A 27,403-nucleotide genomic window follows, 5' to 3' on the forward strand; every position below is an offset into this window, starting at 1 on the left:
TCCGTGAAGGAGGCAGTGCTTGTGGGTGTCACCATTGCCGGGACAGTCTGACACACGCAGGCGTGTGGCTCTCATTCATTTCCATGTAGGAGACCAGAGCGAGACCCCAGAGAGAAGATGCCTCCCCGGCGTGATGGCCTGACGATGGATTCCCGTGAGCGGCAACATGGGGAGTCTGCAGTGTGGCCGGTTTTGAAACTGGCAAGGAGAGTGAAGGCACCATGCCGGTCTTCCACCCTTCCCCACATGTTTCCGGGTGCCCGCAGAACTCGAGGAGCAGTCAGCATGACACATCTCTGAACTGATCAACAAAGTGATGTAACACTTGTGTAAGCTCTGCCTACAGAGGCTTTGTGACATATCTCTGCACTGATGACCCAGGTGATGGGACTATTGTCTAGGCTCTGCCTACAAGGGCATTGTGACATATCTCTACACTGATCAGCCAGGTGATGTAACTCTTGTGTTGGATCTGCCTATGGGGGAATTGTGACATATTTCTGCACTGATCACCCAGGTGATGGGACTCTTGTCTAGGCTCTGTGTTTGGGGCATTGTGACATACCTCTGCGCTGATCACCCAAGTGATGTAACTGTTTTCTAGTCTCAGCCTACTGAGGGCGTTGTGACATCACTCTGCACAGATCACCCGGGTTATGTAACTCTTGTCTAGGCTCTGCCTACGGGGGCATTGTGACTTATGTCTGCCCTGATCACCAAGGAGATGTGACTCTTGTCTAAGCTCTGCCTAGAGGGACATTGGGACATATCTCTGCACCGATCGCTGAGGTGATATAAAACTTGTCTACGCTTTGCCTACATTGGGATCTATGACATATCTCTGCACTGATGACCCAGGTGATGTAACTCTTGTCTAGGCTCTGCCTACTGGAGATATTTTGACATATCTCCGCACTGATCACCTAGGTGATGTCACTTTTCTCAAGGATATGGCTACATGGACATTGTGACATGTCACTGCACTGACCACACAGCTGATGTAACTCTTGTCTAGGCTCTGGCTACAAGGGCCTTGTGACACATGTCTGCACTGATCACCTAGGTGATGTAACCCTTGTCTAGGCTCTGCCAAAAGGGGGCATTGTGACATAACTCTGCACTGATCACCCAGGTGATGGGACCCTTGACTAGGCTCTGCCTACAGGGGCATTGTGACATATCTCTGCAGTGATCACGCAGGTGATGTAACTCTTGTCTATATCTGCCTATTGGGGGCATTGTGGCATATTTCTGCACTGATCACCCAGTAGATGGACTCTTGTCTTGGATATGCTTATGGGGGCATAGTGACATATCTCCGCATTGATCACTCATGTGATGTAACGCTTGTCTAAGCTGTGCCTAAAGGGGAATTGTGACAGATATCACACTGATCACCCAGGTGATGTAACAATTTTCTGGGATTTGTCTACAGGGGGCTTTGTGACATATCTTTGCACTGATCACCCAGAAGATGTAACTCTTGTCTAGGCTCCATCTACACGGGATATTGTGACGTATCTCAGCGCTGATCACCCAGGTGATGTAACTCTTGTCTAGGCTCCACCAACCGGGGGTATTGTGACATATCTCTGCCCTGATCACCCAGGTGATGTAACATTTATCTAGCCTCTGCCTACAAGATCGTTTTGACATAGCTCTGCACACATCACCTAGGTTATGTAACTGTTGTCCACTTTCTGCCTACAGGGGGCATTGTGAAATGTCTCTGCTCTGATCACCCAGGTGATGGGACTCTTCTCTATACTCTGCCTAGAGGTGGATTTGTGACATATCTCTGCACTGATCACCCAGGTGATGGAAGTCTTGTCTAGGCTCTGTCTATGGGGGCATTGTGTCAAATATCTGCACTGATTACCCAGGTGATGTAAGTATTTTCTCGGCTCTGTCTACAGGGATTTTTGTGACATATCACTGCAATATTCACCTAGGTGATGTAAGACTTTAATGGGCTTTGCCTACAGAAGTCTTTGTGACATATCTTTGCACTGATCTCTGAGGTGATGCAACTCTTGTCTAGGTACTGCCTACAGGGGACATTGGTACATATCTCTGCACTGATGACCCAGGTGATGGACTGCTGTCTTAGATCTGCCTACATGGACATTGTGACAAATCTCTGAACTGATCAACCAAGTGACGAAACTCTTGTGTAGGCTCTGCCTATGGGGGGCTTTGTGACACATCTCTGCACTGATCACCCTGGGGAGGAGAGTCTTGACTACGCTCAGCCTACAGGAGGCTTTATGAGTTATACCTGCACCGCTAACCTAGGTGATGTAACACTTGTCAAGGCTCTGCCTACACGGGAATTCACACATATCTCTGCACTGATCACCCAGGTGTTGTAACTCTGGTCTAGGTTCTGTTTACAGGGGGTATGGTGACATATCTCTGTAATGATCACCTAAGTGATGTAACACTTGTGTAGGCTGTGCCTACAGGGGTATTTTGACATATCTCTGCACTGTTAACCGAGGTGATGTAACTCTTGTCAAGTCTGTGCCCACAGGGGTATTCAGACATATCTCTGCACTAATCCAGAGGTGATCCAACTCTTGCCTGGTCTCTGCCTACTGGGGACATTTTGACATGTCTCTGCACTGATCTCCCAGGTGCTGTAACTTCAGTCTAGGCTCCGGCTACATGGCATTGTGACATATCACTGCACTGATCACCCAGGGTAAATAACTCTTGTCTAGGTTCGAAAGACAGGGGGCTTGTGACATATCTGTGCACTGATCACCCAGGTGATATAAGTCTTCACTAGGATCTGCCTACAGGTTGCTTTGTGACATATCCCTGCAATGATCACGCAGGTGATACAGCAATTTTCAAGGCTCTGCATACAGGGCATTGCGATGTATCTCTGTACTGATCACCTAGGTCATGAAACTCTTGTCTAGGCTCTGCCTACAGGGGCTTTGTGACATATCTCTGCACTGATCACCCAGGTGATGGGATTTTGTCTAGACTCTGCCTATGGGTTCATTGTGACATATCTCTACAATGATCACCCAGGTCATGTAACCCTTGTGTTGGATCTGCCTATGGGGGCATTGTGACATATTTCTGCACTGATCACCCAGGTTATGGGACTCTTGTCCAGGCTCTGTGTATGTGGGCTTTGTGATATATCTCTGCACTGATCACCCAGGTGATGCAACGCTAGACTAGGTTCTGCCTACGGGGCATAGTGACATATCACTGCATTGATCACCGAGGTGATGTAACTCATGTGCAGGGTCTGCCTATAGGGGGCCTTGTGACATATCTCTGCACTGATCATGTAGGTAATGTAACTCTTCCTTATGTTCTGCCTGCAGGGCAGAGATATTGACAAATATCTCTGCACTGATCACCCAGGTGATGGGACTCTTCTCTAGGCTCTGCCTACAGGGGTTTGTGACATATCTCTGCACTGATCACCGAGGTGATATAACTCTTGTCTAGGCTCCGCCTACATAGAGTATTGTGACTTCTCTCTGCACTGATCACCCAGGTGATGTAACTCTTGACTACGCTCTGCCTACGTGGCATACTGACATATCACTGCATTGATCACCGAGGTGATGTAACTCTTGTCCAGGATCTGCCTATAGGGGGCTTTGTGACATATCCCTGCACTGATCATCTAGGTGATGTAAGTCTTGCTTACGCTCTGCCTGCAGGGGCATTGTGAAATATCTCTGTACTGATCACCCAGGTGATGGGACTCTTCTCTAGGCTCTGCCTACTGGGGGCATTGTCACATATTTCTGCACTGATCACCCAGGTGACGGACTCTTGTCTTGGATTGGCCTATGGGGTCATTGTGACATATCTCTGCACTGATCACCCAGGTGATATAACTCTTGTCTAGGCTCTGCCTACAGAGTTCTTGTGATATATCCCTGCAATGATCACCCAGGTGATATAACTCTTCTCTAGGATCTGTTTACAGGGTGCGTTGTGACATATCCCTGCAATGATCACCCAGGTGATATACCACTTGTCAAAGCTCTGCCTACAGGGGCATTGCTATGTATCTCTGCACTGATCACCTAGGTCATGTAATTCTTGTCTACGCTCTGCCTACATTGGCATTGTGACATATCTCTGCACTGATCACCCAGGTGATGTAACTCTTTTCTAAGATCTGCCTACAGGGTGCTTTGTGACATATCACTGCAATGATCACCTAGCTGATGTACCACTTGTCAAGGCTCTGCCTACAGGGACATTGCGATGTATCTCTGCACTGATCACCTAGGTCATGTAACCCTTGTCTAGGCTCTGCCTACAGTGGCATTGTGACATATCTATGCACTGATCATCCAAGTCATGTAACTTTTGTCTAGGATCTGCCAAAAGGGATTTTGTGACATAACTCTACACTGATCATCCCGGTTTGGGGGCTTTTGCCTAGGCTCTGCCTAAGGGGGCATTGTGACATATTTCTGCACTGGTCACCAAGGTGACAGACTCTTGCCTTGGATCTGCCTAAGGGGGCATTGTGACATATCTCTGCACTGATCACCCAGGTGATGTAACTGTTGCATAAGCTCTGCCTACAGGGGAATTGTGAGAGATCTCGCCACTGATCACCCAAGGGATGTAACTATTGTCTATGCTTTGCCTACAGGGGGCTTTGTGACATACTTTGCACTGATCACCCAAGTAATGTAACTCATCTAAGTTCTGCCTACAGAAGCTTTGTGACATATCCCTGCACTGATCACTTAGGTGATGTAACATTTTATAAGCACTGCCTACAGGGAATTTTGACAAATCTTTGCACTGATCACCTAGGTGATGTAACTCTTGTCTACCCTCTGCCCAGATGGGGCATTGTGAAATGTCTCTGCACTGATCACTCAGGTGATTCAACTCTTCTCTATGATCTGTCTACAGGGGGTATTGTTAAATATGTCTGCACTGATCAACTAGGTGATGTAACTCTTGTCTAGGCTCTGTCTACAGGGGTGTTTTCACATATCCCTGAACTGATGACAAAGGTGATGTAACTCTTGCCTAGGCTTTGCCTACAGGGGACATTGTGAGATATCTCTGCACTGATCACCCAGGTGATGCAACTCTTCTCTATGCTCTGCCTACAGGGGACATTGTGACACATCTCAGCACTGATCACCCAGGTTATGTAACCCTTGTCTAGGCTCTGCCAAAAGGGGGCATTGTGTAATAACTCTGCACTGATCACCCAGGTGATGGGACTCTTGTATATGCTCTGCCTACAGGGGCACTGTGACATATCTCTGCAGTTATCACACAGGTGATGTAACTCTTGTCTATATCTGCCTACTGGCGGAATTGTGGTATATTTCTGCACTGATCACCCAGGTGATGGACTCTTCTCTTGGATCTGCCTTTTGGGGCATAGAGACATATATCTGCACTGATCACTCCTGTGTTGAAACGCTTGTCTAAGCTGCGCCTAAAGGGGAATTGTGACAGATGTCTCCACTTATCACCCAGGTGATGTAACAATATTCTGGGATTTGTCTACAGGGGGCTTTGTGACATATATTTGCACTGATAACCCAGGAGATGTAACACTTTTCTAGGCTCGGCCTACAGGGGCTTTGTGACATATTTCTTCAGTGATCACCCAGGTGATATACCACTTGTCAAGGCTCTGCCTGCAGGGGCATTGTGACAGAACTCTGCACTGATCACCCAGGTGACGTAACTCTTGTCTAGGCTCCACCTACTGGGGGTATTGTGACGTATCTCTGCACTTATCACCCATGTGATCTTACATTTATCTAGTCTCAGCCTACAGGGGCGTTTTGACATAGCTCTGCACAGATCAACTGGGTTATGTAACTCTTGTCCACTCTCTGCCTACAGGGGGCATTGTGAAATATCTCTGCACTGATCACCCAGGTGATGGAAGTATTGTCTAGGCTCTGTCTATGGGGGTATTGTGTCAAATATCAGCACTGATCACCCAGCTGATGTAACTCCTGTCTAGGCTCTGTCTGTAGAGATTTTTGTGACATATCACAGCACTGATTCCCTAGATGATGTAAGCCTGGTATGGGCTTTGCCTACAGAAGGCTTTATGACATATATCTGCACTGATCTATGAGGTGATGCAACTCTTGTCTAGGCACTGCCTACAGGGGACATTGGTAGATATCTCTGCACTAATCACCCAGGTGATGGACTCTTGTCTTAGGTCTGCCTACATGGATATTGTGACACATCTCTGAACTGATCACCCAAGTGATGAAACTCTTGTCTAGGCTCTGCCTACAGGGGCTTTGTGACACATCTCTGAACTGATCACCCTGGGGAGGGAACTCTTTTCTAAGCTCTGCCTACAGGAGGCTTTATGACTTATACCTGCACTGATAACCTAGGTGATGTAACACTTGTCTAGGCTCTGCCTACACGAGAATTCTCACATATCTCTGCACTGATCACCCAGGTGACAGACTCTTCTTCTCTTGCATCTGCCTATGGGGGCTTTGTGACATATTTCTGTACTGGTCACCCAGGTGATGTAACTCTTGTTTAGGCTCCACCTACAGGGTGTATTGTGACGTATCACTGCACTGACCTCCCAGGTGATGTAACATTAATCTAGGCTCTGCCTACTGGGGATATTGTGACATATCTCCACAGTGATCACACAGGTGATGTCACTTTTCTCAAGGATATGGCTACAGGGACATTGTGACATGTCACTGCACTGATCACACAGCTGATGTAACACTTGTCTAGGCTCCGGCTACAGGGGACTTGTGACACATCTCTGTACTAATCACCCAGGTCATGTAACCCTTGTCTAGGCTCCGCCAAAAGGGGGCATTGTGACATAATTCTGCACTGATCATCCAGGTGACGGGACTCTTGTCTAGGCTCTGCCTTCAGGGTCATTGTGACATACCTCTGCAGTGATCACACAGGTGATGTAACTCTTGTCTATATCTGCCTACCTGCAGCATTGTGGCATGCTTCTGCATTGATCACCCAGGTGATGGACTTTTTTCTTGGATCTGCCTATGGTGGCATAGTGACATATCTCTGCAGTGATCACTCATGTGAGGTAACGCTTGTCTAAGCTGCGCCTAAAGGTGAATTGTGACAGATATCGCCACTGATCACCCAGGTGATTTAACAATTTTCTGGGATTTGTCTACAGGGAGCTTTGTGACATATCCTTGCACAGATCACCCAGGAGATGTAAGTCTTTTCTAGGCTGGGCCTACAGGGGTTTTGTGACATATTTCTGCACTGATCACCCAGGTGATGTAACATGTTTAGGCTCTGCCTACAGGGGCTTTGTGACGTATCTTTGCACTGATCACCCAGGTGATGTAACTCTTGTCTAAGCTCCACCTACAGTGTGTATTGTGACGTATCTCTGCACTGATCACCCCGGTTATCTAACATTTATCTAGGCTCTGCCTACAGGGGCGTTTTGACATAGTTCTGCACAGATAACCTAGGTTATGTAACTCTTGTCCACTCTGCCTACAGGGGGCATTGTGAAATATCTCTGCACTGATCACCCAGGTGATGGGACTCTTCTCTATACTCTGCCTAGAGGTGGATTTGTGACATATCTCTGCACTGATCACCCAGGTGATGGAAGTCTTGTCTAGGCTCTGTTTATGGGGGCATTGTGTCAAATATCTGCACTGATCACCCAGGTGATGTAACTCTTTTCTAGTCTCTGTCTATAGGGATTTGTGTGAGATATCACTGCACTGATAACCTAGGTGATGTAAGCCTTGTATGGGCTTTGCGTACAGAAGACTTTGTGACATATCTATGCACTGATCTCTGATGTGATGCAACTCTTGTCTAGGCACTACCTACAGGGGACACTGGTACATATCTCTGCACTGATCACCCTGGTGTTGGACACTTGTCTTAGATCTGCCTACATGGACATTTTGACACATCTCTGAAGTGATCAACCAAGTGATGAAACTCTTGTCTAAGCTCTGCCTAGATGGTCTTTGTGACACGTCTCTGCACTGATCACCCTGGGGAGAAAACTCTTGTCTAAGCTCTGCCTAAAGGAGGCTTTATGACTTATACCTGCACTGATAACCTAGGTGATGTAATACTTGTCTAGGCTCTGCCTACATGGGAATTCTCACATAGCTCTGCACTGATCACCCAGGTGATGTAACTCCTGTCTATCTTCAGCGTACAGGAGCGTTTTGACATATCTGTGCACTGATTACCCAGGCGATGCAACCTTTGTCTAAGCTCTACCTACAGGGTCATTGTGACAGATCTCTCCACTGCTCACCCTGGTGATTTAACAATTGTCTGGGCTTTGCCTATGGGGGACTTTGTGATATTCATTTCCACTGATCAAACAGGTGATGTAACCCTTGTCAAGGTTGTGCTTACAGGGGCTTTGTGATATATCTCTGCACTGATCACCCCAGGGAGGAAACACTTGTCTACACTCTGCCTACAGGAGGCTTTACGACTTATCCCTGCACTGATCACTAGGTGATGCAACCCTTGTCTAGGCTCTGTCTACACGGGAATTTTCACATATGTGTACACTGATCACCTAAGTGATGTAACCCTTGTCTAGGTTCAGCCTACTGGGGATTTCCGAAATACCTATCAACTGATTACCGAGGTGTTGTAAATCATTTCCAGGCTTTTTGTACAGGGGACATTGTGATATATCTCTCGACTGATTACCCAAATGATACAAATCTTCTATAGGCTCCCCAAGGAGAGGGCATTGTGACATATTTCTGAACTGATCATCCAGGAGATGTAACCATTCTCCAGGCTTTGACTAAAGAGCTTCAGAAGGTGTTGGGAAAGCCTCAGCCAGAATTTCACGGACGGACAAGGGCACAGAGAGGCCTGCGGGCTCTCTTGCATGTCAGCGTGTGTGCGCAATGAGCGCAGGTCTGGCCAGGAGGCCGGCAAAGCGAGCTAGATGTCTGCGTTCCGCTGCCAGGCGGTCCATGTTGGCAGCTGGGAGGCTGCACGGGACGGGCGGTCCGTCGACAATGGCGCGGAGGAGCAGAGGAGGCGAGCCACCGGAGGGGTGTCAGGCCTGGACACTGCGCGGGCCCAGTGTTTCGCGGGACGGGGGTCTCCACCAAGCCCAGGGGAGGATGCATTTTCCAGGGTGGGTGTTGGGGGTGGGGAGGGGGTGGTTAGGCGTGGGTGGGGTGGTGGAATGGCATGTGAGCTCTGCCCAGGCTGCTCCCACAGCCCGGACGCCTGCCTGCAAACCCGCGCGTGCGCAGTAGGCGGCCCACCTGCTGGTTACTGGGTCGGCTCTGGGAACCCCGGGATGCCCAGGAAGGAATGGCAGTTCTCCGCTCTGTGGTGTCTCTCACCGGGCCTAGACCTAGAAGGCAGGGATCCCAGGGCGGTCAGCCCGGTGGAGGGGTTGGGGGGAAGACACGCAGCTCCATAGCCAGCCATGTGTTCCCCACGAAAGAGAGGCCACCGCCCTGCCCCGACCCGACCCCGTACAAACCCCGCGTCCTAAAGCTCCTCCAGCACAGCCCGGTATTCTTCCTCGCTGAGGGGTGCTTCCAGCTAGGCGGCCTCTTCCAAGGCCTGCAGCTTCCCCGGGGCCTCCGTATCTTGGAAAGGTTGTGCCTGCTGCAGAAACTCTGGGCTCTCCAGGAGTTCATCCAGTAGCAGGCAGGAGGGGAGTCCAGACGAGCGCCCCGGCTCCAGGAGCGCATGGGAGGGCGCCGGTATGCCTTTCTTCTGCCCCTGCCGCGCGGAGGCCTCCGGGGGCGCTGGCAGGCGAGGTGGAGCTGCCCCGGCTTGGGGTTCCCACCCCGTCCCGGCGACCTGCGGACCCTGGCCGAAGCCCCAACACGGACTCCCCTGTGAAGAGGGTGGCGCAAGCATACCTTGGCCCTGTGGCCCCGCTTGAGCCGGCCCAGGCTTTCCCACCACGCAATGTCCCAGCAGGCTGTCGCGCTGCGGGTCCTGGTCCTCCCGGCTTTTGCCCGGGTGCGGAGGCCACCGAGGAGCCTGAGGATGGGAGAGCGCCCCTTCCGGAGGAGCTGTTGCGGCATAGGCATAATCCCCGTGTGCCAGGGCATGTTGGGAGATCCCATCTGCTGGCGTGGCCTGGCTGGGCTGGAGCACGGGGACGGCCCTCTCTCCCTGGCTTGGGAATGTGCCCTGTGGGAGAGCCCCAGGAGCGCAGGGCACGTGGGGTGCGGGAAGCCCCGTTCCCCACGCGCCGGTGTGGGCGAAGGCGACCCTCGAGGGAGCAGGGTGACACCCGCCTGGGGCCGCGTTGCACAGGCCGCCTGCCTGCACGGGCGACCTGCCAGCCTGTCCCGGGTGCCTGGTCCTTCAATTTTGAAACCAGATCTGAATCCTGGACTCCAGGAGGCCCGTCTCTCTGGCCAGCTCTTCCCTGGCAGCGATGCCTGGAGAGCGATCCTTCTCAAAGGCTCGGAGAAGCAGGGCAGTCAGGGATCCGGAGACGGCGGTCTGCTTTCGCATGCTTTCTTGCGGGCCGCGTCTTCCAGGCCAGGGCCGAGATTCCCGCCGGTGCTGCCTCAGCTGGCGTGACCTCTCATTCTGAAACCAAATCTGGACGCTGGGCTCTGGAATGCCAATGTCCTGGGCCAGCCGTTCTCTGGTGGTGATGCCCGGGTACGGATTCCACTCAAAGCAGGCTCACAAGGCCTCGCTTTGTCTTGGGGTCCAAACGAGTCTCCTTCACCATCCCCGTCCCCGGGCTTCCGCCGGGAAAGTGCCATCCGAAGGTGTCTGGAGGGCCATTGCGGAGAGCCCCAGCCAGAAATTCACGGATGGACAAGGGTAGAGAGAGGCCGGCAGGCTCCCGTGCACCTCAGCCAGCCTGTGCACTGGGACAGGTGCAGCCAGGAGGCCTGCCCAGACAGCCAGCCAGCGGCTCTTATAAAGTCCCGTAGGCAGGCAGGCTCCACCACTTCATGAATGGCTGTGAGCCCTTGGACAGCACGCCCCACACCAGAAAGGTCCCAGGGCAATCAGGCCTGTGGCCGGGAGGTGGTGGGATGGGGGGGAGGGCGTAGTGATTGTGGTGGTGAGGCCGTAGAGACGAAGTGGAAGGGGGCAAGGGAGAAGCGGTGAGGGGGGCTCATTTCGGGGGCTGGCTCTCCGGACCTCTCCAGGAATCCCGCGGGAACTGGAAGCCGCTCTCTGGGCTGCGACACGTCTTCAGCAGTCAGAAACCGACCTGGGAGGGTGTAGGGGAGTGGGGAACTTAACCTCTGTGGGAGTCTGGAGTGTTCCAGGGCCTCTCTCCGTGAAGGAGGCAATGCCAGTGGGTGTCTCCGTTGCTGGGATATTCTCACACACGCAGGAGTGTGACTCTCGTTCATTTCCACGTAGGAGACCCCAGCGAGCCCCAGAGAGAAGATGCCTCCCCGGCGTGATGGCCTGACGATGGATTCCTGTGTCCAGCAACATGGGGAGTCTGCAGTGTGGCCGGTTTGGAAACTGGCAAGGAGAGCGAAGGCACCATGCCGGTCTTCCACCCTTCCCTGCATGTTTCCGGGTGCCCGCACAGCTCCGGGAGAAAACATTCAGCATGACACATCTCTGAACTGATCAACAAAGTGACGTAACACTTGTCTAGGCTCTGCCTACAGGGTCTTTGTGACATATCTCTGCACTGATCACCCAGGTGATGGGACTTTTGTCTCGGCTCTGCTTACAGGGGGTATTGTGACATATCTCTGCACTGATCACGTAAGTGATGTAACACTTTTGTAGGCTCTGCCTACAGGGCCATTTTGACATATCTCTGCACTGTTAAACGAGGTGACGTTACTCTTGTCTAGGCTGTGCCCACAGGGGGATTGAGACATATCTCTGCACTGATCCCGAGGTGATCCAACTCTTGCCTGGTCTCTGCCTACTGGGGACATTGTGACATATCTCTGCACTGATCTCCCAGGTGCTGTAAATTTAATCTAGGCTCTGGCTACACTGTATTGTTACATATCACTGCACTGATCACCCAGGTGATATAACACTTATCTAGGCTCTGCCTACAGGGGGCTTGTGACATATCCCTGCAAAGATAACTCAGGTGATATAACTCTTACCTGGGATCTGCCTACAGGGTGCTTTGTGACATATCCCTGCAAAGATAACCCAGGTGACGTGCCGCTTGTCAAGGTTCTGCATACAGGGACATTGCGATCTATCTCTGCACTGATCAAGTAGGTCATGTAACCGTTGTCTCGGCTCTGCCTACAGTGGCATTGTGACATATCTCTGCACTGATCATCCAAGCGATGTAACTCTTGTCTAGGATCTGCCTAAAGGGACTTTGTGACATAACTCTGCACTGATCATCCAGGAGTTGGGGCTTTTGTCTAGGCTCTGCCTAAGGGGGCATTGTGACTTATTTCTGCACTCATCACCCAGGTGACGGACTCTCGTCTTCGATCTGCCTATCGGGGTATTGTGACATATCTCTGCACTGATCGCCCAGGTGACGTAACTGTTGTATAATCTCTGCCTTCAGGGGAATTGTGAGAGATCTCGCCACTGATCACCCAAGTGATGTAACCATTTTCTAGGCTTTGCCTCCAGGGGGCTTTGTGACATGCCTTTCCACTGATCACCCAGGTGATGTAACTCATCATAGTTCTGCCTACAGGAGCTTTGTGACATATCTCTGCACTGATCACTTAGGTGATGTAACACTTTTGTAAGGACTGCCTACAGGGAATTTTGACAAATCTCTGCACTGATCACCTAGGTGATGTAACTCTTGTCTAAACTCTGCCCAAAGGGGGCATTGTGAAATATCTCTGCGCTGATCACCCAGGTGATTCAACTCTTGTCTAGGATCTGCCTACAGGTGGTATTGTGAAATATCTCTGCACTGATCAACTAGGTGATGTAACTCTTGTCTAGGCTCTGCCTAGAGGGCGTTTTCACATATCCCTGAACTGATGACAAAGGTGATGTACCTTTGCCTAGGCTTTGCCTACAGGGGACATTGTGAAATATATCTGCACTGATCACCCAGGTGATGTAACTCTTGCCTAGGCTTTACCTACAGTGGACATTGTGAAATATATCTACACTGATCACCTAGGTGATGTAACTCTTGCCTAGGCTTTGCCTACAGTGGACATTGTGGCATATCTCTGCACTGATCACTCAGGTGATGCAACTCTTCTCTATTCTTTGCCTGCAAAGGACATTGTGACATTTCTCTGCACTGATCACCCATGTGATGCAACTCTTCTCTAGACTCTGCCTCCAGGGGACATTGTGAAATATATCTGCACTGATCACCCAGGTGATGTAACAATATTCTAGTCTCTGCCTACAGGGTGCTTTGTGACATATCCCTGCAATGATCATGCAGATGATGTACAACTTTTCAAGGCTCTGCCTACAGGGACATTGCAATATATCTCTGCACTGATCACCTAGGTCATGTAACTCTTGTCTAGGCTCTGCCTACAGTGGCATTATGACATAACTCTGCACTGATCACACAGGTGATTCAACTCTTGTCTAGTATCTGCCTACAGGGGGTATTGTGAAATATCACTGCACTGATCAACTAGGTGGGGTAACTGTTGTCTAGGCTCTGCCTACAGGGTCGTTTTCACATATCGATGGACTGATGACAAAACTGTTGTAACTCATGCCTAGGCTTTTCCTACAGGGGACACTGTGACATATCTCTTCATTGATCACCCAAGTGATGCAACTCTTCTCTATCCTCTGCCTACAGGGGACACTGTGACATATCTCTGCACTGATCACCCAAGTGATGCAACTCTTCTCTAGGCACTGCCTACATTGGGCAATGTGACATATCTCTGCACAGATCACCCAGGTGATGTAACTCTTTTCTAGTCTCTGCCTGCAGAGGGCGTTGTGACATCACTATGCACGGATCACCCCGGTTATGTAACTCTTGTCTAGGCTCTGCCTGTGGGGTTACTGTGATTTATCTCTGCACTGATCACCCAGGAGATGTGACTCTTTTCTAAGCTCTGCCTAGAGGGACATTGGTACATAACTCTGCACTGATCGCTGAGGTGATGTAAAACTTGTCTAGGCTTTGCCTACAGTGGAATTTATGACATATGTCTGCACTGATCACCCAGGTGATGTAACTCTTGTCTAGGCTCTGCTTACAGTGGGTATTGTGAGATATCTCTGACTGATCATCCAGCTGATGTAACTCTTGTCTAGGCTCTACCTACAGGGGCATTTTCACATATCACTGCACTGATCACCAAGATGATGTAACTCATGTAAAGGCTTCGTCGACAGGTGGCATTGAGACATATCTCTGCACTGATCACCGAGGTGATGCACATCTTGTCTGGGATCTGCTTAAAGGGGGTATTGTGACATATCTCTGCCCTGATCACCCAGGTGATGTAACTCTTGTCTAGGCTCTTCCTACTGGAGACATTGTGACATATCTCCGCACTCATCACCCAGGTGATGTCACTTTTGACAAGGATGTGGCTACAGGGACATTGTGACCTGTCACTGCACTGATCACACAGCTGATGTAACTCTTGTCTAGGCTCTGGCTACAGGGGGCTTGTGACACATCTCTGCACTGATCACCCAGGTGATGTAACCCTTGTCTAGGCTCTGCCAAAAAGGGGCATTGTGACATAACTCTGCACTGATCACCCAGGTGATGGGACCCTTGTCTAGGCTCTGCCTAAAGGGGCATTGTGACTTATCTCTGCAGTGATCACGCAGGTGATGTAACTCTTTTCTATATCAGCCTAATGGCCGCATAGTGGCATATTTCTGCACAGATCACCCAGGTGATGGACTCTTGTATTGGATCTGCCTGTGGGGGCATAGTGACATATCTCTGCACTGATCACTCATGTGATGTAACGCTTGCCTAAGCTGTGACTAAACGGAAATTGTGACAAATATCTCCACTGATCACCCGGGTGATGTAACAATTTTCTGGGATTTGTCTACAGGGGGCTTTGTGACATATCTTTGCACTGATCACCCAGGAGATATAACTCTTGTCTAGGCTCGGCCTACAGGGTTTGTGACATATTTCTGCACTGATCACCCAGGTGATGTAACTTTTGTTTAGGCTCTGCCTACAGGGGCTTTGTAACATATCTCTGCACTGATAACCCAGGTGATGTAACTCTTGTCTAGGCTCCACCTTCAGGGGTTATTGTGACGTATCCCTGCACTGATCACACAGGTGATGTTACACTTGTCTAGGCTCCACCTACAGGGGGGATTGTGATGTATCTCTACACAGATCAAATAGGTTATGTAACTCTTGTCCACTCTCTGCCTTCAGGGGTCATTGTGAAGTATCTCTGCACTGATCACCCAGATGATGTTACTCTTCTCCAGGCTCCACCTTCAGGGGGGATTGTGACGTATCTCTACACATATCACCTTGGTTATGTAACTCTTGTCCACTCTCTGCCTTCAGGGGGCATTGTGAAATATCTCTGCACTGATCACCATTCTTTCCTCGGCATCCTGGGGATCCCAGAGCCGGCCCAGATACCAGCAGGTGGGCCACCTACTGCGCATGCGCGGGTTTGTTGGCAGCCGCCTGGGCTGTGGGAGCAGCCCGGGCAGAGCTCTCATATGTTTCCACCACCCCAACCACGCCTGACCACCCCCTCCGCACCCACGCCCCCCACCACCGGAAAATGCATCCTCCCCTTGGCTGGGTGGAGACCCCCGTCCCGCGAAACACCGGGCAGGCGCAGCGTCCAGGCCTGACACCACTCCAGCGGCTCGCCTCTTCTGCGCCTCCGTGCCACCGTCACCAGCCCACCCGTGCCCCTGCAGCCTCGCAGCTGCCCCCATGGAGCGCCTGGCGGCAGAAGGCAGAACTGTAGCTTTGTTTCCTGGCCTCCTGGCTAGACCTGCGCTCATTGTGCACACCGGCTGACGTGCAAGGGAGCCCGCAGGCCTCTCTGTGCCCTTGTCCGTCCGTGAAAGTCTGGCTGAGGCTCTCCCAACGCCTTCCGAGGCTCTTTAGTCAATGCCTGGAGAATAGTTACATCTCCTGGTTGATCAGTTTAGAAGTATGCCACAATGCCCCCTCCCTGTGGAGCCTAGAGAAGATTTGCATCATTTGGGTGATCAGGGCAGAGATATATCACAATGTCCCCTGTACAAAAAGCCTGGAAATGATTTACGTCACCTAGGTGATCAGTGCATAGATATGTCAGAAATCCCCAGTAGGCTGAACCTAGACGAGGGTTACATCACTTAGGTGACCATTGTAGAGATATGTGAAATTTCCCGTGTAGACAGAGCCTAGACAAGTGTTACATCACCTAGTGATCAGTGCAGGGATAAGTCCTAACGCCTCCTGTAGGGAGAGTGTAGACAAGTGTTTCCTCCCTGGGGTGATCAGTGCAGAGTTATGTCACAAAGACCCTGTCAGAAGAACCTTGACAAGGGTTACATCACCTGTTTGATCAGTGGAAATGTATATCACAAAGCCCCCTGTAGGCAAAGCCCGGACAATTGTTACATCACCTGGGTGAGCATTGGAGAGATCTGTCACAATTCCCCTATAGGCAGAGCTTAGACAAGGATTACATCACCTGGGTGATCAGTGCAGAGATATGTCAAAACGTTCCTGTAGGCTGCACCTAGACAGGAGTTACATCACCTGGGTGATCAGTGCATATTTATGTCACAAAGTCCCTTTAGGCAGATCCTAGACAAGAGTTACATCGCTTGGATGATTAGTGCAGACATATATCACAATGCCATTGTAGGCAGAGCCTAGACAAGAGTTACATGACCTAGGTGATCAGTGCAGAGATACGTCGCAATATCCCCATAGACAGAGCCTTGACAAGTGGTACATCATCTGGGTGATCATTGCAGGGATATGTCACAAAGCACCCTGTAGGCAGATCCTAGAAAAGAATTATATCACCTGGGTGATCAGTGCAGAGATATGTCACAAGCCCCCTGTAGGCAGAGCCTAGACAAGAGTTATATCACCTGGGTGATCAGTGCAGTGATATGTCACAATGCGGTGTAGCCAGAGCCTAGACTAAAGTTACAGCACCTGGTAGATCTGTGCAGAGATATGTCATGATGTCCCCAATAGGCAGAGACTGGGCAAGAATTGAATCACCTCGGGATCAGTGCAGAGATATGTCTCAATCCCTCTGTGGTCAGAGCCTAGACAAGAGTTACATCACCTCGGTTAACAGTGCAGAGATATGTCAAAATGCCCCTGTAGGCAGAGCCTACACAAGTGTTACATCACTTAGGTGATCATTGCAGAGATATGTCAAAATACTCCCTGTAAGCAGAGCGTAGACAAGTGTTACATCACCTGGGTGATCAGAGCAGAGATATGTGACAAGGCAACTTTATGCAGAGCCTAGACAATAGTTACATCACCTGAGTGATCAGTGCAGAGATCTGTCACAATGCCCCTTTAGGCAGAGCTTAGACCAGACTTACATCTCCTGGGTGATCAGTGCAGAGTTATGTCACGATGCCCCTATAGGCAAATCCAAGACAAGAGTCCGTCACGTGGGTGATCAGTGCAGAAATATGTGACAATGCCCACAGTAGGCAGAGCCTATAGAAGAGTCCCATCACGTGGGTGATCAGTGCAGAGATATTTCTCAATGCCCCTGCAGGCAGAGCGTAAGCATGTGTTGCATCACCTAGATGATCAGTGCAGAGATATGTCACAAGGCCCCCTATAGGCAGAGCCTGGTCAAGGGTTACATCACCTGGGTTATCAGTGCAGAGATACTTCACAAAGCCCCCATACACAGAGCCTAGAAAAGAGTCCCATCACCTGGGTGATCAGTGCAGAAATATGTCACAAAGCCCCCATAGGCAGATCCAACACAAGAGTTACGTCACCTGGGTGATCAGTGTAGAGATATGTCACATTGAACCCATAGGCAGAGCCCAGACAAAAGTCCCATCACCTGGGTGATCAGTGCAGAGATATGTCACAAAGCCCCTGTTGGCAGAGCCTAGAGAAGGATTAAATCACATTGTTGTTCTGTTCAGAGATGTGTCATGCTGACTGTTTGCTCCCGGACCTCTGGGGTCCCACGGAAACATGCAGGGAAGGGTGGAAGACCAGCATGGTGCCTTCGCTCTCCTTGCCAGTTTCCAAACCGGCCACACTACAGACTCCCCATGTTGCCGCACACATGAATTCATCATCAGGTCATCACGCCGGGGAGGCGTCTTCTCTCTGGGGTCTCGGTCTGGTCTCCTACGTGGAAATGAACGAGTGCCACACTCCTGCGTGTGTGAGACTGTCCCGGCAACAGCGACACCCACTGGCACTGCCTCCTTCACGGAGAGATTGCCTGGAACACTCAAGAATCCCACAGAGGTTCAGTTCCACACTCCCCTCCACCCTCCCAGGCCGGTTTCTCCCTGCTGAAGACGCGTGGGAGCCCAGAGAGCGGCTTCCAGTTGCCGTGGGATTCCTGGAGTGGTCCGGATCGCCAGGCCCCAAAATGCGCCCCCCTCACCCCTTCCCCCTGGCCCCCTACATCTTCGTGTCTCTGGCCCCAACTTCGTCATAAACACGTCCTCCCCCAACCCCACCCCACCAACCCCCGGCGGCAGGCCTTGACGCCCTGGGAACTTTCCAGGGTGGGGAGGGGTGTCCCAGGGCACACCGCCATTCATGAAGGGGTGGAGCCTGCCTGCCTGCCTGCGGGCCTTTATAAGACCCGCTGGCTGGCTGTCCATTCAGGCCTCCTGAGTGCACATGCGGCAGTGCACAGGCCGGCTGAGGTGCACGAGAGCCTGCCGGCCTCTCTCTGCCCATGTCCGTCCGTGAAATTCCGACCGGGACTCCCCGCGATGGCCCCCCTGACACCTTCGGACGGCACCCTCCCCGCGGAAGCCTGGGGACGGGGATGGTGAAGGAGACTCGTTTGGACCCCGAGCCAAAGGAAGGCCCTGCGAGCCTGCTTTGAGCTTCACCCTTACCCCCGCATCACCACCAGAGAATGGCTGGCCCAGGCCATCGGCATTCCGGAGCCCAGGGTCCAGATTTGGTTTCAGAATGAGAGGTAATGCCAGCTGTGGCAGCAATGGCGGGAATCTCGGCCCTGGCCCGGGAGACGCGGCCCGCAAGAAGGCAGGCAAAAGCGGACCGCTGTCACCAGATCCCATACTGCCCTGCTCCTCTGAGCTTTTCAGAAGGATCGCTTTCCAGGCATCACCACCAGGGAAGAGCTGGCCAGAGAGACGGGCCTCCCATAGTCCAGGATTCAGTTCTGGTTTCAGAATCGAAGGGCCAGGCACCCGTGACAGGGTGGCAGGGCGAACATGCAGGCAGGCGGCCTGTGCAACGTGGCCCCCGGCGGTGTCACCCTGCTCCCTCGTGGGTCGCCTTCACACACACCGGCGCCTGGGGAATGGGGCTTCACGCACCCCACGTGCCCTGCGCGCCTGGTGCTCTCCCACAGGGGGCTTTCCTGAGACAGGGAGTGAGGGCCGTCCCCGTGCTCCAGCCCAGCCAGGCTGTGCCGGCAGAGGGGATCTCTCAACATGCCCCGGCACCTGGGGATTTTGCCTACACCACCCCGGCTCCTCCGGAAAGGGCACTCTCCACTCTCAGGCTCTTCCGTGGCCTCCTCACCCGGGCAAAGCCGGGAGGACCGGGACGCGCAGCACGACGGCCTGCCGGGCCTGTGGGCGGTTGGTCAGCCTAGGCCGGTTCAAGCGGGGCCACACGGCCAAGGTGTGCTTGCGCCACTCGCTTCCTAGGGGATTCCGTGGTGGGGCTGTGGCTGGGGTCCCCAGGTCGCCAGAGCGGCGTGGGAACCCCAAGACGGGGCAGCTCCACCTCGCCAGCTCACACCCCCAGAGTCCTCCATGCGGCAGGTGCAGATGCAAGGCATCCTGGCGCCCTCCCAGGCACTCCAGGAGCCGGGGCGCTTGTCTGCACTCTGCTCCGGCCTGCTGCTGCATGAGCTCCTGGCGAGCCCGAAGTTTCTGCAGCAGGTGCAATCTTTCCTAGAAATGGAGGCCCCAGGGGAGCTGGAGGCCTTAGAAGAGGCCGCCTCAGTGGAAGCACCCCTCAGGAAGAGGAATACTGGGCTCTGCTGGAGGAGCTTTAGGACGCGGGGTTGGGACGGGGTAGGGTCGGGGAAGGACGGTGGCCTCTTTTTCGCGGGGAACACCTGGCTGGCTAAGGAGGGGCGTGTCATCCCCCCGCCCTCTCCACCGGGCTGACTGGCCTGGGATATCTGCCTTCTATGTCTAGGCCCGGTGAGAGGCTCCACACAGCGGAGAACTGCCATTCTTTCCTGGGCATCCCGGGGATCCCAGAGCTGGCCCAGGTACCAGCAGGTGGGCAGCCTACTGCGCACGCGCGGGTTTGTGGGCAGCTGCCTGGGCTGTGGGAGCAGCCCGGGCAGAGCTCTCATGCCTTTCCACCACCCCACCTCCTCCTGACCACCCCCTCTCAACCCCCACCACCCACACCCGGGAAATGCGTCCTCCCCTGGGCTGGGTGGGAAACCCCGTCCCTGCAAACACCGTGCCTGTGTAGCATCCAGGCCTGACACCCCTCCAGCGGCTCGCCTGCTCTGCGACTCCGCGCCGCCGTCGCCCGCCCGCGCGTGACCTTGCCTCCTCCCAGCTGCCACCATGGAGCGTCTGGCGGCGGAATGCAGACTTCTAGCTCTCTTTGCCGGCCTCCTTTCTAGACCTGCACTCATTGCGCACCCCAGCTGATGTGCAAGGGAGCCCGCTGGCCTCTCCCTGCCCTTGTCCGTCCGTAACATTCCAGCTGAGGCTCTCCCAACACCTTCTGACGCTCTTTAGTCAAAGTCTGGAGGATAGTTACATCTCCTGGATGATCAGTTCAGAAATATGTCACAATGCCCCCTCCCTGCAGAGATCAGAGAAGATATGCATCATTTGGGTGATCAGTGCAGAGATATATCACAATGTCCCTTGTACAAAGAGCCTGGAAATGATTTACATCACCTCGGTGATCAGTGCATAGGTATATCAGATATCCCCAGTAGGCTGAACCTAGACAATGGTTACATCACTTTGGTGATCAGTGTAGACATATGTGAAAATCCCCGTGTAGACAGAGCCTTGACAAGTGTTACATCACCTAGTGATCAGTGCAGGGATAAGTTGTAAAGCCCCCTATAGGCAGAGTGTAGACAAGTGTTTCCTCCCTGGGATGATCAGTGCAGAAATATGTCACAAAGCCCCTGTAACCAGAACCTTGACAAGGGTTACATTACCTTTTTGATCAGTTGAAATTTATATCACAAAGCCCCCTGTAGGCAAAGCCCAGACAATTATTACATCACCTGGGTTAGCAGTGGAGATATCTGTCACAATGCCCCTGTAGGCAGAGCTTAGACAAGGGTTACATCACCTGGGTGATCAGTGCAGAGATATGTTAAAACGCTCCTGTAGGATGAAGCTAGACAGGAGTTACATCACCTGGGTGATCAGTGCAGAGATATGTCATAAATCCCACTGTAGGCATTGCATAGACAAATTTTACATCACCTCAGCGATCAGTGTAGAGATATGTCCCTATGTACCTCTAGGCAGAGCTTAGACAAGAGTCACATCGCCTCGGTGATCAGTGCAGAGATAAGTCACAATGCCTCCATAGGCAGAGCCTAGACAAGAGTTACATAACCCAGGTGATCCGTGCAGAGTTATGTCACAATGCCTTCTGTAGGCATAGACTAGAAAAGAGTTACATCACCTGGGTGATCAGGGCAGAGATATGTCACAGTGCCCCCTTTAGGCAGATCACAGAGAAGAGTTGCATCACCTGGGTGATCAGTGCAGAGATATGTCACAATGTCCCCTGTAGGGAGAGCATAAAGTAGAGTTGCATCACCCGGGTGATCGGTGCAGAGATATGTGAGAATTCCCGTGTAGGCAGAGCCTAGACAAGTATTACATCACCTAGGTTATCAGTGCAGGTATAAGTCATAAAGCCTCCTGTAGGCAGAAGGTAGACAAGCGTTCCCTCCCCATGGTGATTAGTGCAGAGATGTCTAAAAAAGCCCCTGTAGTCAGAGCCTAGACAAGAGATTCACTTCGTTGATCAGTTCAGAGACGTGTCACAATGCCCATGTAGGCATATCTAAGACAAGGGTCCATCACCTGGGTGATCAGTGCAGAGATATGTACCAATGTCCGCTGTAGGCAGTGCATAGACAAAAGTAGCATCACCTCAGAGATCAGTGCATAGATATGTCACAAAGCCTTCTGTACGCAAAGCCCACACAAGGCTTACATCACCTGGGTGATCAGGGCAGTGATATGTCACAAAAATCCCTGTAGACTGAGCCTAGACCAGAGTTACATTACCTGAGTGATCAGTGCAGACATTTGACAAAATGAACCCATAGACAGAGCCTAGATAAGACTTCCATCACCCGGGTGATCAGTGTAAAGATATGTCACAAATCCCCCTCTACTCAGAGTATAGAGAAGAGTCCCATCACCTGGAGATCAGTGCAGAGATAATTCACAATGCCCACTGTAGGCAGAGAGTGGACAAGAATAACATAACCTAGGTGATCCGTGCAGAGCTTTGTCAAAACGCCTAGATAAATGTTACATCACCTGGATGATCAGTGCAGAGATACGTCACAGTACCCCCTGTAGGTGGAGCCTAGACAAGAGTTACTTCACCCGGGTGATCAGTGCAGAGATATGTGACAAGTCCACTTTAAGCAGAGCCTAGAAAATAGTTACATCACCTGGGTGATCAGTGCAGAGAATTGTCACAATGCCCCTTTAGGCAGAGTTTCGAGCAGAGTTACATCACCTGGGTGATCAGTGCAGAGATATGACACAATGACCCCATAGGGAAATCCAAGACAAGTGTCTGTCACCTGGGTGATCAGTGCAGAAATATGTGACAATGCCGTGAGTAGGCAGAGCCTAGCGTAGAGTCCCATCACCTGGGTGATCAGTGTAGAGATATTTCACAATGCCCCTGCAGGCAGTGTGTAAGCAAGAGTTACATCACCTAGATGATCAGCGCAGAGATATGTCACAAGGCCCCCTATAGGCAGAGCCTGGACATGAGTTACATCACCTCGGTGATCAATGCAGTGATATATCACTATGCCCCGTAGACAGAGCCTAGTCAAGCATTACATCACCTGTGTGATCAGTGCAGAGATATGTCACAAAGCCCCCATCCACACAGCCTAGACAAGAGTCCCATCACCTGGGAGATCAGTGCAGAAATATGTCACAATTCCTCCATAGGCAGATCCAACACAAGAGTTACATCACCTGGGTGATCAGTGTAGAGATATGTCACAATGCCCCCATAGGCACAGCCTAGTCAAAAGTCCCATCACCTGGGTGATCACTGCAGAGATATGTCTCAAAGCCCCTGTAGGCAGAGCCTAGGCAAGTGTTACATCACTTTGTTGATCAGTTCAGAGATGTGTCATGCTGAATGTTTGCTCCTGGAGCTGTGCGGGCACCCAGAAACATGCAGGGAAGGGTGGAAGACCGGAATGGTGCCTTCGCTCTCCTTGCCAGTTTCCAAAGCGGTCACACTGCAGACTCCCCATGTTGCTGCACATGGGAATCCATCAACAGGCCATCACGCCGTGGAGGCATCTTCTCTCTGGGGTCTCGCTCTGGTCTCCAACGTGGAAATGAACGAGAGCCACACGCCTGCCTGTGTGAGACTGTTCCGGCAATGGCGAAACCCACAGGCAATGCCTCCTTCAAGGAGAGAGGGCCTGGAACAGTCATGACTCCCACGGAGGTTCATTTCCAAAATCCCCTCCCCCCTCCCAGGCCTTTTTCTCCCTCCTGAAGATGCGTGGGAGCCCAGTGAGTGGCTTCCAGCTCCCGCGGGATTCCTGGAGTGGTCCGGAGAGCCAGCCCCCAAAACACGCTCCCCTCACCCCTTCCCCTTCGCCCCCTTCCTCTTAGTGTCTCCGGTCCCACCACCCCCATCACCACGCCCTCCCCCACAACCCCACCACCACCCGGCCGCAGGCCTCGATGCCCTGGGACTCTTCCTGGGTGTGGCGGGCTGTCCTAGGGCTCACCGCCATTCATGAAGGGGTGGAGCCGTCCTGCCTGTGGGCATTTATAAGAGCCACTGGTTGACTTTCGAGCAGGTCTTCTGGCTGCACCTCCTGCAGTGCCCAGGACGGCTGAGCTGCACGGGAGCCCACCGGCCTCCTTCTGCCTGTGTCCATCTTTGAAATTCCGGCTGGGGCTCCCCGCGATGGCCCTCCCTACACCTTCGGACAGCACCCTCCTCGCGGTAGCCCGGGGATGGGGATGGCAAAGGAGACTCGTTTGGACCCCGAGCCAAAGCGAGGCCCTGCAAGCCTGCTTTGAGTGGAACACGTACCCGGGCATCACCACGAAAGAATGGCTGGCCCAGGCCATCGGCATTCCAGAGCCAAGGGTCCAGATTCGGTTTCAGAATGAGAGGTCACAACAGCTGAGGCATGACCAGTGGGAATCTCGACCCTGGCCCGGGAGACGCAGCCCGCAAGAAGGCAGGCAAAAGCAGACCGCTGTCACCGGATCCCAGACTGCCCTGCTCCTCCGAGACATTGAGAAGTATCGCTTTCCAGGCATCGCGGCCAGGGAAGAGCTGGCCAGAAAGACGGGCCTCCTGGAGTCCAAGATTCAGATCTGGTTTCAGAATCGAACGGCCAGGCATCCAGGACAGGCTGGCAGGGCAGCCGCTCAGGCAGGCGGCCTGTGCAACGCGGCCGCCGGAGGGTGTCATCCTGCTCGCTCAAGGGTCGCCTTCACCCAAAATGGCGCGTGGGGAACGGGGCTTCCCACACCCCACGTGCCCTGCGCACCTGGGGCTCTCCGACAGGGGGCTTTCCTGAGACAGGGAGCGAGGGCCGTCCCAGTGCTCCAGACCAGGCAGGCCGTGCTGGAAGAGGGGATCTCCCAACCTGCCCTGTCATGCGGGGATTTTCCCTAGGCCACCTCGGCTCTTCCAGAAGGGGCGCGCACCATACTCTGGCTCCTCGGTGGCCTCCGCACCCGGGCAAATGCTGGGAGGACTGGCACCCGCAGCACGAGGGCCTGCCTGACCAATGCGCAGTGATAAAGACTGGGTCCACTCAAGCGAGGCCACAGGGCCAAGGTGTGATTGCACCACCCGCGTCCCAGGAGAGTCGGTTGTGGGGCTGGGGCCAGCATCCCAAGGTGGATGGGGCGGCCTGGGAACTTCAAGCTGGGGCAGCTCCACCTTGCCAGCACAAGCCCCCGGAGGATTCCGCTTGGCAGGATCAGATGCAAGGCATCCCGGCGCCTTCGCAGGCGCTCCAGGAGCCGGCACGCTCCTCTGCTCTCCCCTCCGGCCTGCTGCTGGATGAGCTCCTGTTGGGCCTGGAGATTCTGCAGCAGGCGCAACTTTCCTAGAAAGAGAGGCCCCGGGGTAGCCGGAGGCCTTGCAAGAGGCCGCCTCGCTGGAAGCACTCCTCACCAAGGAAAAATACTGGGTTCTGCTGGAGGAGATTTAGGACACGTGGATGGAACGGGTTCGGGACAGGGCAGGGAGGTGGCCTCTCTTTCATGGGGAAAAACAGGCTGGCTATGGAGGGGAGTGTCTTCAAACTGCACCCTCCACCGGGCTGACCGGCCTGTGATTCCTGCCTTCCAGGTCTAGGAATGGAACGGAATGGAATCTAATGGAGTGGAATGGAATGGAATGGAATGGAATGGAATGGAATCAACACGAGAGGAATGGAAGGGAATGGAGATGAATGGATTGGAATGGAATGGAATGGAATGGAATCAACCTGAGTGGAATGCAATGGAATGGATAGGAATGGAAGGGAATGGAATGGAATGGAATCGACCAAATTGGAATGGGACAGAATGGAATGGAAGGAATGGAAAGGCATGGAATGGAATGGAATGGAAGGGAATGGAATTAACCCGAGTGGAAAGGAATGGAACTGAATGCAATGGAAAGGAATTGAATGGAATGGAATCAACACTAGTGGAATGGAATGGAATGGAATGGAATGGAATGGAATGGAATGGAATGGAATCAACCCGAGTGGAATGCAATGGAACGGAATGGAAAGGAATAGAATGGAATGGAATCAACCCGAGCGGAATGCAATGCAATAGATTGGAATGGAATGGAAGGGAATGGAATGGAATGCAATGGAATGGAATGCAATCAACGCGAGTGGAATGGAATGGAATGCACTCAAATGGAATGGAATGGAATGAAGTGGAACTGAATGGAACGGAATGGAATGGAATGGAATGGAAAGGAATCAACCCGAGTGGCATGGAATGGAATGGAAAGCAATGGAATGGGATGGAATGGAATGGAAAGTAATCAACCCGAGTGGCATGGAATGGAATGGAAAGCAATGGAATGGGATGGAATTGAATGGAATGGAATGGCATGGAATCAACCAGAGGGAAATGCAACGGAATGGAATGTAATGTAATGGAATCAACACAAGAGGAACGGTATGGAATGGAATGGAATGGAATGGAATAGACTGGAATTTAATGGAATGGAATGCAATGAAGTGGAATGGAATCAACCTGAGTGTAATGGAATGGAATGGAGTGGAATGGAATAGACTGGAATTTATTGGAATGGAATGCAATGAAGTGGAATGGAATCAACCTGAGTGTAATGGAATGGAATGCAGTGGAATGGAATGGAATCACTCCGAGTGGAATGGAATGTATTCGAATGGAATAAACACGAGTGGAATGGAAGGGAATGGAAGGGAATGGAATGGAATGGAATGGAATGGAGTGGAATCAACCATAGAGTTATGGAGTGGAATGGAATGCAAAGGAATTGAATAGAAAGAATCAACCCGAGGGGAATGGAATGGAATGGAAAGGAATACAATGGAATGGAATGGAATGGAATGAAATGGAAAGAAATCAACAAGAGCGGAATGGAAAGGAATGGAATGGATTGGAAAGGAGTGGAATGGAATGGAATGGAATGGAATGGAACGGAATGCAATGGAATGGAATGGAATGGAATGGAATAAACACTAGTGGAATGGATTGTAATGGAATGGAATAGAATGGAATGGAATGAAAAGGAATCAACACGAATGGAATGCAATGGAATGGAATGGAATGGAAAGGAATGGAATGGAATGGGATGGAAAGGAAGGCAATTAAATAGAATGCAATGGAATGGAGTGGAATGGAATCAACCTAAGTGGAATGGAATGGAATGGAATGAAATGGAATGGAGAGGATTGGAAAGGAAAGGAATGGAATAAACCCGAGTGGAATGGAATGGAAGGGAATGGAATTTAATGGAATGGAATGGAAACGAGTGGAATGGAATCAACCTGAGTGGAATGGAATGGAATTGAATGGAATGGAATGGAAAGGAATGGAATCAACC

General features: G+C 51.9%; 2 pseudogenes; one reads left to right on the forward strand and one right to left on the reverse strand.

The window, feature by feature from the left end:
- Positions 1–9,510: 9,510 nt before the first annotated feature.
- LOC100988479 (double homeobox protein 4-like protein 4) lies at positions 9,511–10,779 on the reverse strand (annotated as a pseudogene).
- A 12,685-nt stretch (positions 10,780–23,464) lies between these two features.
- LOC129394055 (uncharacterized) lies at positions 23,465–25,666 on the forward strand (annotated as a pseudogene).
- The last annotated feature ends 1,737 nt before the right edge of the window (positions 25,667–27,403 follow it).

This window comes from Pan paniscus, chromosome 16, assembly GCF_029289425.2.
Source record: "Pan paniscus chromosome 16, NHGRI_mPanPan1-v2.0_pri, whole genome shotgun sequence".
Taxonomy (NCBI): Eukaryota; Metazoa; Chordata; class Mammalia; order Primates; family Hominidae; genus Pan; species Pan paniscus.